This window comes from Leguminivora glycinivorella, chromosome 1 (genome assembly GCF_023078275.1).
Source record: "Leguminivora glycinivorella isolate SPB_JAAS2020 chromosome 1, LegGlyc_1.1, whole genome shotgun sequence".
NCBI lineage: Eukaryota > Metazoa > Arthropoda > Insecta > Lepidoptera > Tortricidae > Leguminivora > Leguminivora glycinivorella.
Genome location: NC_062971.1, coordinates 21,748,026 through 21,766,885, shown reverse-complemented (window position 1 = coordinate 21,766,885; position 18,860 = coordinate 21,748,026).

Below are 18,860 nucleotides of genomic sequence, written 5' to 3'. Positions count from 1 at the left end.
TGCATATCATCCAGTTCACCATCGTAGTTAGAACTCTAAAATGGAAACTATTCTATTCGTTCATCGTTCATAGGTATTTTGACCTAAGGAACAAAAATAGATTTGTAACCTAGTTTTATTGTAGGTACGCTAAGTTTACCAACGCAAAACTAGGATTAACAATTATTTTTGACATTATTTTACATCACGTAAGTAATGCAAAAAAGGTTTTAGGCTTTAGTCACGTTTTCTCGAAGCTTGTGCGCGAATTTTCAGATGCTTATAACGCTGGCTCACATTCCAATCAGAAGTATTTTCGATTCAATATTCTTAATGTGTCGCGCTTACACAGTAGATATGTACAATATGTACAATTGTACATACCCAGATGCTTACTTGGTACTTGTCTTAGGTTTTAGGTCTGTGTTTAACTTTAAATATTATCTATTACAACATTATAGTTTCCAAGCAATTATTTAGGTACCTCTATTTTATTGTTCTCAAAAATAGGTATTGTACCTGTAGCTAAAAAGTATAATAAACTTCCAGCATATCCGGCAAATCATGCATAAATTACTTTTTTCTATTTTTTGGCAGGGAGCCATCAAAGCTTTTCCAAGATCTTTGAAAATGTCGCGGCATAATTACGATTTCTATTCAAAAATTACGAATGAAGAATGGTTGAAATCATGAATTACTTTTCTATTTAAAAGTTTTTAAATGTAGTTATTAATTATTATTCAGGTGAAAGGGGATAATAAAATGTAGTCCTAAATTTGATCAATAAATATTTCATTATTTTAGTCCTCAATATTGATCAATTAATAAATATTTCATTAGTTTTTTGATTTTGTTTGAAAACGGTATATCGCTCGTATTTTTATAGATAATGTAAAATACTCTATAATGGACGGTGATGCCATTATGGACAAAAAAACACAAATACTTAAAAATAAGTATCTAAAAACTAACGGCAATGTACCATAAACTAGAGTTGTAGAGCTGTTTCATTTTGAAGTTTCAATTAATTCGGTTATTTCTGAAGGATTTGGCGACAAGATAAAATTCACCAGTTTACTGAAAAAAATATCAAGACGAATTCTTAGTAATGCTGCTAAGAGAGTTGAGTTCATGTATAAAATAATAAAAAAGTAATACTCGGTGTAAACTTAAATGAGTTTTACTTACTACATTAAGCATGAGATAAGGTATAAAACATACTAGTTTGTTGCTCCAAAGATATAAAGAAATAGCTTTATTTTGCGAGTGTCCATTACTGGAACCGAAAAACTGCGTACCTCCTATGATGGACAAGGAACAATTTACAAAAACAAAATTTACAAGAAACAATCCTATGTTAAAATAACCCAAACTATATTTATTTATGATATATAAAATTGACTCACTGAGTATCAGTTGGCTGTAAAAGTAAAATTTTAAACTTATTTCACTGTCCACAATGGGGGATCCATTACTGGAGAACTGCCGTCCATAATTGGAGAAAAAAACACCTAGTTTTAATTTGTTAACTATGAAGAAACCAATAAGAGTATCTATTCTGCAATACGCTTGAAATGTAAAAGAAGGATAGGACATTCAAGATTTAACACGCTTAGCGGTAGAATTTTTCGACTGAGCTGATGATGGAAGGTCAACTCCTCAATGGTTAGGAGTTTAAGGATAATTCTTTCACTACTGTACAGGTATTCGGACTGATACATATAATATCACTAGGAACCACTAAAAATCAACAAATAAATAAACTTTTTAACAAAAAATAAAACCGCCTTCAAAAATAAGCGCGTTACAAAACACGGAGAAACTAAAAAGCCAAAAATAATAAACCTTTCAATTCAGATTTCTTATCGTATTGCAATAAGCTAAACATCCAAATTATAAACAAATCAATTATTTTTGGAGTCGGTACCAGCCTGTGTATGGTTGGGTGGGGCAAACAGGCAATAGCAAGGCGACGAACAGGTCTGGTACCGACTACAAAAATAATTGATTTGTTTATAATTTGGATGTTTAGCTTATTGCAATACGATAAGAAATCTGAATTGAAAGGTTTATTATTTTTGGCTTTTTAGTTTCTCCGTGTTTTGTAACGCGCTTATTTTTGAAGGCGGTTTTATTTTTTGTTAAAAAGTTTTCATGTTACCTAATAGTATGTTTGACAAATTGATACATTTACCAAATGTCATGTAATAAATTGTTATAAAGGGGTTATAGACCCAGAGCCCAGGCCCGCCAGACCTTCCTCAAATTCTCAAGGATGAAACTTTGGGACAATGAAGAGTTCATATCGGCGGTTAATGTGTGCATATTTTCTAGTTCGGCCCATTGGAAAATTTTTTGCTATCAAGTGATGAAGGTGAAAAAAAAAAGTGCTTACTTTCCTTAAATTCTCAAGGCTGATTTTTATATATGTGTTAGAGCACGTTGTTAGAAATTGGTTATCATCAATGCCAGACCGTTTCCGCCGGCCATAACTTTTACCAGACGCGACAAAGTTGGCAAAAAACGACTCTAACTTACCTCATTTTCTCAAGCCTGATTTTGATATATGATACGCAGGGACCTGTAACTAGACCGTTTGTAAGCAGCCAGACCAATCGGATGGACCCAGCCATCCGCCAGACCGACTTAAAGTTTCGATATGAGCATTAGTAGAATTGAAATATTCCGGGTCTATAAAAGCTAAAAACTTTAATTTTCTACATTAAGCTACGAGTATATTGTATACTCGACGTAATAAGCGACTTTAAAAAATTTTACTTCTAAGGAAATAAAAAAATGAAAGTTTATATGTGGTGCAAGATTAATTTTAAGCTATGAATTTTATTTACACTGCGTAAGTACATGTGTATTTTATTATAAATTTAAAGAAGAAAAGTAAATTAAACTTTTTTTTCGATCGTCGAACAAGGTGGTTTAAAATTAGTTTTAAGATCGATCCTTTTTAATTTGTGGGCGAGGGACCTCACACTATGTATAAAGGCACTATGTGTATGTTGCATATAATGTCAAATCCCTCGCATACTACAAAAGTTATTTAAGCATTTTTAGCTTTTATAGACCCGGAATATTTCAATTCTACTAATGCTCATATCGAAACTTTAAGTCGGTCTGGCGGATGGTTGGGTCCATCCGATTGGTCTGGCGGCTTACAAATGGTCTAGTTACAGGTCCCTGCGTATCATATATCAAAATCAGGCTTGAGAAAATGAGGTAAGTTAGAGTCGTTTTTTGCCAACTTTGTCGCGTCTGGTAAAAGTTATATTTATAATAAAATACACATGTACTTACGCAGTGTAAATAAAATTCATAGCTTAAAATTAATCTTGCACCACATATAAACTTTCATTTTTTTATTTCCTTAGAAGTAAAATTTTTGAAAGTCGCTTATTATGTCAAGTATACAATATACACGTAGCTTAATGTAGAAAATTCAAGTTTTTAGCTTTTATAGACCCAGAATATTTCAATTCTACTAATGCTCATATCGAAACTTTAAGTCGGTCTGGCGGATGGTTGGGTCCATCCGATTGGTCTGGCTGCTTACAAACGGTCTGGTTACAGGTCCCTGCGTATCATATACCAAAATCAGGCTTGTGAAAATGAGGTAAGTTAGAGTCGTTTTTTGCCAACTTTGTCGCGTCTGGTAAAAGTTTTATTTATAATAAAATACACATGTACTTACGCAGTGTAAATAAAATTCATAGCTTAAAATTAATCTTGCACCACAAATAAACTTTCATTTTTTTATTTCCTTAGAAGTAAAATTTTTGAAAGTCGCTTATTACGTCAAGTATACAATATACACGTAGCTTTATGTAAAAAATTCAAGTTTTTAGCTTTTATAGACCCGGAATATTTCAATTCTACTAATGCTCATATCGAAACTTTAAGTCGGTCTGGCGGATGGTTGGGTCCATCCGATTGGTCTGGCTGCTTACAAACGGTCTAGTTATAGATCCCTGCGTATCATATATCAAAATCAGGCTTAAGAAAATGAGGTAAGTTAGAGTCGTTTTTTGCCAACTTTGTCGCGTCTGGTAAAAGTTATGGCCGGCGGAAACGGTCTGGCATTGATGATAACCAATTTCTAACAACGTGCTCTAACACATATATATAAAAATCAGCCTTGAGAATTTAAGGAAAGTAAGCACTTTTTTTTTCACCTTCATCACTTGATAGCAAAAAATTGGCCGATGGGCCGAACTAGAAAATATGCACACATTAAACGCCGAAGTGAACTCTACATTGTCCCAAAGTTTCATCCTTGAGAATTTGAGGAAGGTCTGGCGGGCCTGGGCTCTTGATCTATTACAGTCTTTTCTTTTAGCCTAGGCTAAACTGATCGACCCACTTTTTAGATCAGTTTGGTTTGTGATGGTCACAGTTCTAACCTAACCTAACCCACTTTTCTAGTATTACTTCGATTTTGTGAGGGTCACAGTTCTAACCTAACCTAACCCACTTTTCTAGTATTACTTCAGTTTTGGGAGGGTCACAGTTCTAGCCTAACCTAACCCACTTTTCTAGTATTACTTCGGTTTTGTAAGGGTCACAGTTCTAACCTAACCTAACCTAACCCACATTCCTAGTATTACTCCGGTTCTGTGAGGGACCAAATCTACTTTGTAGTAGCTTTCCAAAAAGCAGGGACTGAGTAAAAAAATATTGTAAAGATTTTCTATGAAACATTTCTATGCTTTGATTCGCTATTATGTGTTTCATTTGACCCATATTATAAATTACTATTACAGATTCACTTGTCAAATAATACATTACAGCAAACATTTTTAGGCTAATCGTAGGTTTATTAGTCAACATATTTGTTGAATATGAACTTGTCAAAAATATCGTTTATAAAATGTTATTTTGTAAGTTAAATATTTAGTTTATGAGAATAATTTGTCAAAAATGTTTTTGTAAAGTGAAGACTTGCCAAAATATAATTTTGCCAGCAGTTGGTTGTCAAGTGTCAATTTGCTAAACAAGTTTTGGTCAAACGATAGGACACCAATTTTTACATTTATCAGTGAAATATCAAAAACAAGCGAATTTTTTTCTTAAACTGTCCATGATTGGGTCCGTTACCTTACCTAATTAAAAATCGAAAAAAGTGTGCTCTACGGTAGTATACATTAGATTGTTTTTTAACCGCCTTCCAAATGTCAACGGAAGGGGTTCCATGTCTGTCTGTCTGTCCGTCCGTCCGTCCGTCCGCGGATAATCTCAGTAACCGTTAGCACCAGAAAGCTGAAATTTGGTACCAATATGTATATTAATCACGCCGACAAAGTGGTAAAATAAAAAGTGGAAAAAATATGTTTATGTGTTGTTTGTTGTTATATGTTTCTGAAATCTTCTCGAGGCTGAGGCGTAGGGTTAGAGCCGGCGTAGCTTTATTTGACGTTCATATGCGCATTGTAATATGCCTACTTGAAAAATAAATATTTCATTTTCATTTTTTTTTTCATTTTTTCATTTGTTAGGGTACCCCCCCTACATGTAAAGTGGGGACTGATTTTTTTTTTCATTCCAACCCCAACGTGTGATATATTGTTGGATAGGTATTTATTTAAAAATGAATAAGGGTTTGCCAAAATCATTTTTCGATAATATTAATATTTTTGGAAATAATCGCTCCTAAAGGAAAAAAAAGTGTGTCCCCCCCATGTTTAAAAAATATGAAAAAAATCACAAAAGTAGAACTTTATAAAGACTTTCTAGGAAAATTATTTTGAACTTAATAGGTTCAGTAGTTTTTGAGAAAAATACGGAAAACTACGGAACCCTACACTGAGCGTGGCCCACTCAAGAGCGTGTCGGGCCACGCTCAGTGTAGGGCCAAGGCCGGTTTTTCTTTTAAGTAAAAGTAGAACTATGTAGATCATATTTTACAGAACTTGTTCGTCTATATGATCGTTTCTTTTCCTACCTTTTTGTACCGAAACGAGCGTTCGTACATACGTTAATTGTCATACTCGGCGCAAAAAATACAAAACGTAATTAAAACAAAAACGCAAAGAACTTAACAAAACTCGAAAAAGCAAAATAAAATGGATCGCTCTAACTTTCCTTGTAAAAAGTACAATGCACGGATAGGGATCCGAAATACAAGGAAAAAGGACATGCAACAAGTGCTGACAAAGACAGCGTTAGCCTTCACTTCATTACACCAACCCAGTTTATTAATGTCCTCTCTGTTCTATCTTTGCGTGTTTTTGGCATAATTCAGTGGCAAAAAAAGTTTTTGACAAAATAATGCTTATTATTTTTGACCTTTTCCTCCCGTGAGTGCTGTAGAGCATCTGTGATATGTTACAACATGTCACTAATATATCGTCACTACTTTGAAAAAATCTCGTATCTCGCGCTGCTCCTCAAAGTTAAAACGCAGTAAGTCTATATGCATTCCATACATACTACAATTTTCTTTTCATTGACAGACGAAGATACAAGTTTTTTTAAAGTAGTGACGATATCACAATTTCGTTTTCTTTTGCCTGTAAGGGTGCATAGCACTAAAACTTGAGCATGCAGCTTCATGTGCTCTATCTACCTCGTTTAGGAATATAGGCGTAAGTTTTTGTGTGTGTTATTGACCGGGATTATTACTGGCGTATCTGGCTTGGCTTGGTGATGTTGGAGAGAAAATCATTGAGTTGCTTAAGAAATAACATCCCCTACACTCCCTTTAGGAATTAAGGCATTCCTTTTCGTAAAAAATACAACCGAATACAGAACCTCTGCAGGAAAGAATAGAACAAAGAAAATAAATAAGTAGAAAGCTATTATTTACATAATTATTTTTAGTAAACATTAATGTCACTTGATCCTACATTCAATGAGAAAAAATGACAATAACCTTGATGTCAGCGACGTATCAAAAGAGGTTTTTGCAAGAAGAAAAAAAAGTGAAATATTATGATACTTTATTATAATATTGGTATTACATTTCGCCGCCGTACCCTATTCTCCTGGTTAAAAGCGCTTATAAAAGGTGTATATTTATTTATTTATTTATTTATTTATTTATATATATATTTATTTACACTGACGATCCCCTCATAAATCGTAGTAACTCACAATATTGTCCACTATATCCACGCGTCTCAAAATAAACAAAAAATATGCAGTATTTTTTACATTATATTATAATATTGACTAAATTAAATTTATGAATAAATACAAATTATTAAATTTATTTTGTATAGATACTATGAATAACATTCAAATAAAAATAAATATACAACGTGGAAAGTTTATTCTTTTTGTTTTAAAAAAACTTACCTGAGTTTTGATTCATCAATTAAAATAGTCTCTATGACGCCTGATTTCAAACATTTTTCATTGCAAGTAGTTAGGAAAATCTGTGAACGTTTTGAAATATTTGTTCGTGTAAATAATTCGTCGCGGCATTTCAAGCTGCTAGCTCAACCGAATATCTATGAGAGCAAACGAGTTTATGTACTTTTGTATGTATGTAATGTAACTATGTATGTACTTAATGGGTTCGATTACACCTACACTTTTACATTACATAGAGTCGATTGAAAAAGCCTCCCGCAGAACTACTTACTGTTTATTAGAGGCTATTTGTAAAGCCTGGCACAAATAATTCGATTTAAATATACCAACTTATATATTGAATATTCGATTAAGGACACGAGGGATTCAAATTAAAAAGGTTAAACAACTTTTGCTACCGAGTAAAACACATTCTTTTTTGATAACACGACCACTGAATATAAAACAGAAGTCATTTTTGCCACCCACTATGAATAAGATTTCAAGATCAAAAGTATATAATTACTTTGCACATATATGGATAAAATTGAGCTTTCATCTTTCATCCGCAATTGAAGTAAGTATCAAAGGAGCCTTAATAGTTGGTTTGGTAAAAAAAAAAATACTTAAACGAAGTTACCCTCCGCGCTGGGATAAAAGCTGATTCAGTTATTGAGGAGGTTACCTCCTCAATAACTGAATCAGGTATATTCGGTATTTTAGCGGCTATTTCGGCAAATGTACTAAAACTAGGCGAACTTTGGCGATTTTTGATGCTATTTTCGCAATTTTTGGTAGTTTCTTATATTGATATGTATCAGTAACATATACTGAACATAATACAGCCGAATTTTTTTTTAAATCTGAAAGTTGAATTTTCAGGTTTGTATGAGATTTTCAAAATTTCAAACCTAATGCGGGGGCTGAAGATGTTGATTAAAAAAGCTGAAATTTTGCACAAAGGCTTCATAGACTAAGGTTCATTGATTGATAACTATTAGGTTTGCTAATTCCAAAAAAGTGTTTTTTTGATCCACCCTAGGAGGTACTCCAAAGTTAGCTTTTAACATGAATACAGCTTCAGAACTAGCTCACAATTCTAAGAACAAATTAAATTATTTTCATAGAAAATATTATTATTTATTTAATGTTTAGCTCACAATGGGGGATGTCTGAAAATTTTAAAATCGCCTGATATTTTTTCTGGTGATAGGAATAAGCATTTCTATTTACAGAAAAAAGTTACAGATTTTTTGGTAGCACCATACATTTTATAAAAATAAAAACGTGTTGCTCGACTGCGCGTACGACCCACTTCGGCAGTTATGAGATTTGTCTTAGTCTTTAAAAAAATTCCATTTTGAATCTGTGCTGGCCACAGACACTGACAGTTGATTGTCAGCTTGACATTTTTCTCGGAGAATTCATAACCATATCTGGTGAACTATTTATTACTGTTTTCGACTCATTTTCTCTCCTGGCCTCTGATTTTGCCTCCTTCTACGACTACCTTCGCTCTCGAACCCCGGACGTTGATTTTACTGGCTTAAAACGACGACCTTTGATATTAACCTCTGGACCTGATTCTGCTTGCATTAACGAAGACGTTTGCTTTTAAACACTGGACCTGATCCTGCTGAACTGTTTACGATCCGTTGTGCCTCCCTGACTTCTGATTTTCCCTGACGATCATCGCTTTTAAGTTCCGGACACTATTTGTTATAATTAATACAAGTACATAAACACGATATAAGGATCCCAAAACATGCTTTATACCAACTTGTTCTAAAACCAACCAGAAAAATCCAGATTTAAAATTGTTCATATTAAGAAAGGAGCTGAAGGAAAGTTGGTGTCAATAGGTTGGCAGGAACTGCCCAACCAGAGTGCGATTTTGCTGTGAAGACCACCTGAGTGTAAGATACCGTGTCTTGTTTACCAACCTTAAAATGCAGTTACACGCTGGCAATAATATCATAAAAAAGAAAGCCAGAAATATCTGACACGGTGGCATTTTATAAAATGTGTATTTTTTGGATAGACCAATAGGAAAAATATGGTAAAATACATTTTTTTTTATAATTTGCAATGTCCTATAATAAAATATAATTGATTTATTGTGTTGTTTTATTTTACTTCTGAGTTACATAGGTGTGTGTCATGTGTGTCGAGTTACTGTCAAGTTACTATCAAATTCAGTCGGCTATGGCTTTCCATATTCTTCTATGGCCCTCCATACTGTTAAAGCATGATTAACAGCACTATAGTAGATTGTGTTACGAGGGAGCAAAATTGCATATTTATAGCGAGGATATAAATTGAATTGTGAACAAAGTGAAGTATTCTATATGTAATTGAATACTGAGTGTAGTGACTGGGATTCGAAAAGAAAGGGTTATTTTCTTCCCTGCACTGTGAGGAGGGTGCAAAGAGGCACTTTTCCTCTTTGCTATTAGGGACCAAAGTGATACTTTTCCCTTCAAGGACACATTTTTTTTACATGGTTACATAACATACCATTTTTTATGTTCATATAACATATCATTATATATAAATTTCCTAAAAGTTGATGTTAATATGTGTGGCAAATTTAATTCCACCTTGTGTCTTAACACTTGAATCCCTCACTACGCTCAGGATTAAATTTAAGAATACCTTGCTACACTCAAGATATATATCTCATTTTTCTCCCTTGTTGCACAATCTACTATTGCTACCATTTGACACTTTTTTTTTCATATCATATAAGCAAAACAAACACACACCACAACGCACAAACTTCAAGTGTTTGTCAATAAGTCCCTCCGGTCGATCCTCCGTATCTTCTGGCCGAAAACTATAAGGAATGAGAATCTGTGGAGTATGTGCCGACAACCTCCGATCGCCCAGGAAGTGGCTCAGCGGAAATGGAGATGGATCGGTCATACCCTTCGAAGAGGAGCTACCAACAGCGCCAGTATCGCGTTTGAGTGGCGGCCTCAAGGAGGAAAGAGGGCCCGCAAACGCCCCGTACACACCTGGAGGCGGAGCGTTGAGAACGAGCTGAGGGAATATGGACTGAGCTGGAACGAGGCCAAGGCGGTGGCTCAAGATAGAAAGGCGTGGAAGGATCTTGTGGAGGCCCTATGCACCTATGGAGTGCCTTAGGACATACAACAACAACATATAAGCAAAATACTAAAATATGAATCAGGTCTGTTGTAAAAATATTATGCACTTAATCGACACTATTTTTTTATACATAATATTAAAATATGTTACAACATAAAAATGTTCTCATAGCAATATAGGTATTAAGATTTATAAGATTATAAGTATTAAGATTTTTAGTTATTGAGAACTATATTTGCAGTGCCCTTACAGGGTTCATAGCTGTGCTATACCTACTGAAATGTACCAATGATAGCAATAAAGAATTACTGATTACTGATTATTACTTATGTGCAAACACTTTCCGTGGCGTTAATATTTTATACAGGCCAGACAAAGTTATTGAACAAAAAAGTGTCACTTAATTCCCTCCTAACAGGGCCGAAAAGTACCCTTTCTGAATGGGTGATGTGAAAAGCAGTATTAGGCGTCACATCGCAAACTCATTTCCTTTTTGAGCACTAACTACTTAAAGCAGACAATAAACCAACAATCTAAAGTTATTTGTTTAGGGCACAGGTCCTTCTCTAGTTCTCATCTGTAGGCAGGTGCGCTTATGAATCACTACTAGGAGTTAGCCTGTTTTCACATTACCCAATCCAATATCGGATGTCGGAAGGATTTCAATGGAAAAAATCCAAGACGACGCCTGTAATGTATGGGATATCGGTCCAACATCTGGTATTAGATCGAATAATGTGAAAACGTACTTATGGGTGCTAAAATGAGTAATAATGTTAATATAGATCAAGACAAATTTATGTTTATTACACTCTTATTAGAGTTCATGTTATTACATGTAGTTGCACTTTTCAAAATTAATGGGATACACATTCTCTGTCCAAAATATCTCTGCATCTTTCATCAATTTCTTCTTCACAGGCATTGTGTTTGTCGCTGTTCCACATTTTGGCAAATTAGATGAACTAGCTCTTACAAAATCGCTAGTACCTATCCACGTTTTCCCAATTCAATGGGCTTAAAAATTGTAATCAGGTCCGGGGTTCAACGCAAAGGCCGTCGGCAGCAAGCAGGGCAAGCACACGTCTTCGTTAATGCAAGTAGAATCAGGTCCAGGGTTTAAAATCAAAGGTCGTCGTTTTAAGCCAGTAAAATCACGGTCCGGGGTTCGAGAGCGAAGGTAGTCGTAGAAGGAGGCAAAATCAGAGGCCAGGGAGAGAAAATGAGTCGAAAACAGTAATAAATAGTTCACCAGATATGGTTACGAATTTTTTTTTTTTTTTTTTTTTTTTCTGGTTTGGCTTTTACTCCCTGCCAATTTGCACAGGGTGAATTTGCCAATGTCAGTGTTGGCTTGGTGTTACCGTAGCGTTGACTTTCACACGTGAGGAGAATGTTCGGTATTTTTTTTTTTTTTTTTTTTATGAAGGATGTGAAGGAAAACCTAAAACAAAACATTTGTTATGAACGTTACTGACAAACACATGACAACACTTACACAAATTGATTAGCGAAGAAGCGGGAAGCGGATGACAGAATGTTAGTAATGCCAACATGAGGGAAATGAAAGAAAAGAAAACCATATTACATGTATAATGGCCCCTGTACACACATGGCCAACGGTTCCACCAGCCCTTTGTGAAACCCCTTGGCCAAGATAAGAGCCGCTGTTTACACATTGGCGAACCAATCACTTGGCATTGGCTCTTCATGAAAGATGGACGTGGAATGGAAAAGTCTAGAAAATTCTAGGTCATAGACGTTGTCAGAAAAAATTGATTAAAAAATAATAACCCCGTAGTAAAATTAAATTATTTGAAATATTAACAATTTTTTGAATATTCTGATAAGAACATTTATCTTTTTTAGGAAATACATTAAACATTTGCAAGGTTATTTTATTTCCTAAAATCTACACTATTATTGGCATAGATAAACTTATTATTTTCGTAAATATTTCACTACTGTCCTCTCTGACGGCTGACGAGCAACTGAATGAAGCGCCAACGTGTAAACGCAGTTGGCCATTGGCGCCAAGATCCTTTGATGTGTGGACAAAAAACCGACACGAATCGGTTGGCCGGCAAGCGCAAGCGCCAACTGCTAACTTACGGCCAAGTAGCCCTCTACACACATGGCCAAGGGGGTTGGTGGAACTGTTGGCCATGTGTGTACAGCGGCCATAATAGGAATAAATGAAGTAATAGAATATTATAGACGAAAGAGTGAGAATGAATTTACGTTATTTATAGTTTAATGTTATTTGCTTGTAAATATTTAATTAGGATAGAAGTTAAGGGCGAATCCATGTAACAAAGTAGCGAGCTAAAGCATATAGGTCGTGGAACACTTTCGGGCAATACATCGTACAGTGAGTAGCTACACATTGAACAAGAAAAGAAGATGTGATCCAAGTTACCCTCCTCTTGCCCGCATTGGCATAATGAGTTCGCGCGGACACCAATCATAGCCAGAAATAACGGAGTGCATACTTTTCCTAATCGTAACCGACAAATTGTGGATATAGCCCATTTAGGAGAATTACGAAAACGATAGAACCACGGCTTCCGAGTGATACGAGGTTGCACACATCCATAGTGCTTGCCCGTCTGCAATTTCGAGATATCCCATTGCTCCTGCCATGTGGCAAACATGTCTGCGAGTGCACCACTCAAAAGGTCAGTACTGTAAATTACCGGTTTCACTGAACCAATCTCGATAGCTCGCCTTGCCCATGAATCAACCATCTCATTGCCGTTAATGCCACAGTGGCTAGGAATCCAACTTAGAACTATGGTTAGGCCCTTTGATTCACACCTGCGAAGTATAGTTTTGATTTCTAAAATCAAAGGTGTGGAAATTCCCACAGGAGGTCCTTGGAACAATAGGAAGGCACTTTGGTTTATCCGAACGTTATTTATTTATAATTTATTAATATATATTTACACAAACATGTTTACATCATGAGTCCTGTCAAAAGAGTGTCGTTTGAAAACTCAAAAGTCTGCACATAGACAACTGAGATTCCAAACTTGAACTTGGTCAAGCATGAGTCGATTGCATATTTAACCTTCACAATAACACACCCCCTCAATCGACTCTGCTTGAAGCGTTAGTACATATTTTACAACTTTTATCTAATTCTAATACTTTACAACTTTTATTAAAAAAAAAAAAAAAAAAAGGCCACAATCTCATTTCCAGAACAATATTTCAAAACTTTCATCACATTACCAAAAAACAAAAGGTTTCAACAAACGTTATCATCAAATATTAATTAGTACATATCTACATGTACTCTCATATAATATAAACTCCCACTAATCGACACATCACTACTAATATATAAATAAGTAGTTAATTATTCAGCTTCTCGCCTCATATTATTCTTTATTCTCCCACTCGATACATCGCTACAAATATATAAATAAACAGTTAATTATTCTACTTCTCGCTTTATATTTATCTTTATTCTCCCACTCGATACATCGCTACTAATATATAAATTAACTACATCTATCTCCCTTATTTATTCCACCTCTCGACTCATACTTATCTTTATTCTCCACCGCTCGATACATCATTACTAATTGCCAAATACATATTCGATTATAAAATTTACGTATCCTTCCCTTCTCTAAACAAATACTAAAATACTAAAAATTATAATAATATATGGAATAAATAAAATTTAGAAAAAATACTTAAGGATAACTTCAGAACACTGTGTAAATAATGACTAAATGAATGTGTGGTTTTACTCTTTTTTCAAGTTCGTTTGTTGGTTGCTTTTATATTGATTCACTTACCATTAGTACACTAATACACTTACACCCCTTAAGTGAATCATTATTAAGCACCCCTTAATTCTAACTTTATTTCATGTTTCCAGAATCCTCAAGTTTTCTTTCAATACACATTCCTGTATTATTTTTACACACCCTATAAAAACTTACATACTACGATAATTATAAACAAACCCCGACATGAGCCGAAAAAATAATTAACGTTCACTTTAGCCCGCACTTATACTACACTCAATGACTCATTTTAGCCACAATATCACTAAAACACTAATCTTCGTTGACATTTTTCAAACTTTACAGCCGGTAAACTTTTAGTTAGTATATCAGCCAGCTGTGATCCCGTCGGACAGTATTTAACTGTAATCTGATTTTCGTCAATTTTCTCTTTTAGGTAATAGTATTTTACGTCTATGTGTTTGCTTCTTCTCCCCATGATTCCTTTTTTCATAAGCCAAATTGCAGATTGATTATCTACTCTCATCTCAACTTCTAGTTTTTCCTTGGTTATCTCAAAAATCAGATCCCTTATGAATAGTAGTTCTTTACAACATTCTGCTGCTGCTATGAATTCTGCTTCTGTGCTGCTCAGTGCGACTACTGATTGTTTTCTTGAGCTCCATGCCACTGGTCCACCATTCAGCCAAATCACAAAACCAGAAGTGCTGCGCCTAGTGTCTGGATCTCCCGCGAAATCCGAATCACAATAACCCCTGAGTACTTTATCATCTTTATTAAAGTGAATCCCTTTTTCTGTTGAGCCTTTCAGGAATCGCAAAATTGTCTTAGCATTATTCAAATCATTTAAATTTGGAGAATTTTGATGCCTCGAACAATAACCCACTTGAAAACTAATGTCTGGTCGCGTTTTATTCGAAAGATATAACAATGACCCTATCATCTCTCGGTAAAGCTCATGAGACTTAGTATCAACCTTTACTGACGGATGCTGTTCTATCAGAATTGTTGGACATTTACATTCTTTGGCATTGTTTAGGTTAAATTTCTTAATGATTTTCTCACTGTATGTTTTCTGAAAAATTTTAATCCCATTTTCATCTTGCTTAATGTCCAAACCAATGTAATTGGTGACTTCATCTAAGACTCTTAGTTCAAAAGCCTTTCTAATTCTTTCTATTATGTACACTAGATCTTCTTCTTTCTCTCCAAGAACTAATCCATCATCGACATATACCGCAAGAATAATCTTTCTTTCACCCTCCATAACAAAAATGCATTGATCAAGTTTCATCTGCTTGAACCCCATCTTTATTAAGAACTCTGTAAACTTAATATTCCACATTAGTGGAGCTTGTTTCAGACCGTATAAGCTCTTGTTTAGTTTGCATACTTTGCCTTCTTTGTTGCTATAGCCTTTGGGTACCTTCATGTATATACATTCTTTCAAGTCTCCATGTAAAAAGGCTGTCTTCACATCAAACTGTTTTATTTTTAACCCTTTTGCCGCTGCAATAGATAGTAAGATTCTTAAAGACGTACTATTAACTACCGGACTGTACGTCTCGTCATAATCTATTTTGTACTTTTGTTGAAAGCCTCTTGCAACTAGTCTGGCTTTATATCTGCCATCAGACTTTACTGTAAAAATCCACTTGCTTGTAACTAATTTTCTTCCTTTTGCTTCCTGTTCATCCACAAATGACCACGTCTTATTTTCTTCAAGTGATTTAATTTCTTCTTTTATTGCCTTTTTCCATTTATCCTTTTCTTTTGATTCTATTGCCTCCTCGTAGGTTAACATTGAAGCTTCAGTATCATAATTCATTAAATAATCTTTATATCTATCAGGTAATCTGCGGTCTCTGGTAGGTTGAACTCTTCTATTTTGATTAACGTCACTATCAATATTTTGATTTTCAATACTTCCAACTCGATTTTCAACTTCTTCGTTATCAAAAAATTCTTCATTCCCATCATAAAATACTTCATTATTTTCTTCTTCTTCTTCAATTGTTTCTATTTCATTTGTTTCATTGTCTTTTGTTTTATCTTCATTTGTTTCGCCTTCATTTATTTCACCTTCATTTGTTTCGCCTTCATTTATTTCACCTTCATTTGTTTCGCCATCATTTATTTCGCCTTCATTTGTTTCGCCATCATTTATTTCGCCTTCATTTGTTTCGCTTTCATTTGTTTCATCTTCTTTTGTTTCACCTTCTTTTGTTTCATCTTCTTTTGTTTCATCTTCTTTTGTTTCATCTTCACTTGTTTCGCTTCCTAATCTTCTTAAATGAATAACACCTTCTCGAACATTCTCTGCATTTCTACTTCTTACTTTTCTTTTTAACATATCACCTTCTCGACTCTTCTCTATATTACTACTTCCTCCAACTCTTCTTGATGTACCTCTTTCTCGACCCTCCTCTCCATTGCTACTTGTTTCAATTCTTCTTAATGTATCTCCTTCTCGACCTTCATTACTGTAGACTCTTCTGACCTGATTTTCTTCCTGCCTGTTTATTTGATCTTCATTTTGTGTTGTGCCTTCCCTAACTGTCTCTTCAGTTTCTTCGTTGATTGTCCAAAGACCTCTAATAGTTTCATCATTTTCTTCATTTGTATATATACCTTGCTCATCTTCATTTATTCTTACATCCCTCGCTTTTACAATTGTTTTTGTTTCATCCACCCATATTTTGTAACCATTCCTGATATAGCCAATCAGGATTCCCTTTTTGCATCTGACATCTAGCTTTCGTACACCAGAGTTTATTTTATAATAAGTTGTTGAACCAAAACGTCTTACATGTGATACATCAGGTTTGATGCCAAACCACATCTCTGCTGGAGTTTTGTCTTTGCCTTCGGTAGGACTTCTATTGATTAAGAAACTTGCAGTTATAAGAGCTTCACCCCATAGATAATTTGGAACTCGACCATCGAATAGTAATGCTCTCGTTCGTTCTAACAAGGTTCTATTTAATCGCTCTGCTTTTCCATTTAATTGAGGAGTGTAGGGTATTGTTAGATCCATAATTATGCCCTTAGAGCTGCACCAAGACATTAGGTTATTGTTCGAGTATTCTTTTCCGTTGTCGCATCTGATTTTCCTAACTTTTGTATTGAAATGGTTCTCCGCTAAAGTCACAAACTGTTTTATTTTATCAAAGGCTTCACTTTTAAAAGTAATTAAGTAGACAACACAAAAATGTGTAAAGTCATCCAAAAAAGTAATAAAATATTTTTTATTATCCCAAGTGGGAATTTCTATCGGACCGCAAATGTCCGTATGGATAATTTCTAAAGGAAATTTTGCTTTAATTCTATTATTTTTGAAAGGTTTTCTAGTCATTTTTGCTTTAATGCATATTTCACAAAAGTTTTCTTTATGTTCCCCCCAATTTTGATACCGTTCACCAGTTTAGCTAGACGCGGCACATCCGATACGTGACCTAGCCGACGATGCCAAATATCGGCGTTCTCAGAAAGCAAAACCTCGCGAACAGTGTTAGCAGAAAATTCTGTTTCATAAAGACCGTTTCTAGTTTTATATCCCGTAAGAATAATGCGATTATATTTCTTTACAGTTACCTTGTTTCCAACGAAGAGTACAGAAGCTGCATGATCAGTGATTGAACTTACAGATATCAGGTTTCTAGAAATTGCAGGAACATGTAGTACATCTTCCAGTTCAAAACCATTTGTTTTTACTGTACCTATGGCTTGTGCGACGAGGTTCTCTGCATTAGCACATCTTATTTCTACATTTACATTTTCTGTGGAGTTAATGACATCATTATTATAGAACATGTGAGAGGATGCACCCGAATCAATAATGGCTCTAATACTAGTTGTATGCTTCTGTTGTTCACTCACCAAACTAAAAGTGCGACAAAATTTTTCAATGTGTCCCTTCCTGTTACATTTCCTACATACCTTTGTAGAAAAACATTCACTGGAAGTGTGGCCACTTTTATTGCATATTGTGCATTTTTTATTATTACAGAATCTCGCAATATGCCCTTGTTGGTTACAATTAAAACAAATTCTTTCATTGCTTTTCATTGCTTCCTCTGTTTGGTGATTTATATCAGAATTGACTACAATTGAATAATTATTATCAACAAGCTTAAGTTCTTTTTGAATTCGTTCGATCAAAGTATGTATGGTTTGGTCAGACTTCGGAGTTACCTCCCATACAGTCCTGAAGTAATTTAATGTTGAAGGTAAAATGGTCAAAATCTTTTGTATAAGCATGTCATCATTTATTTTATTTGCGGTAGATTCTAGTTCAAAACACATATTTTGCAATTTGCAAATATCTTGAAGTATATCTCCAGTAAATTTGTAGTTATAAAATTCTATAACTCTGAGGTGACTGTCTTTTTCCACTTTGTAATTGAATACAATATCTAATTTTTCAAAAATATCCTTTGTGGTTGAGCAATTAATCACATAATGTAAAATATTTTCATCTATTGAATTTAAAATATAGTATTTAGCTTTTGCGTCTTTACCTTTATCATCAGCTCCAATTCCTTTTGCATCCAGAAATAATTTAGCTAGTTTTCTCCAATTAGAATAATTCGTATTTAATTTCAAAGTCTTTATGTTGTCCTTGCTGTCCATGATGTAATTTACTTACGGTTTTCCTTTAACTATGATGTTACTCTCGTTGCTAAGGTTATGTTGTCAACAACTGTG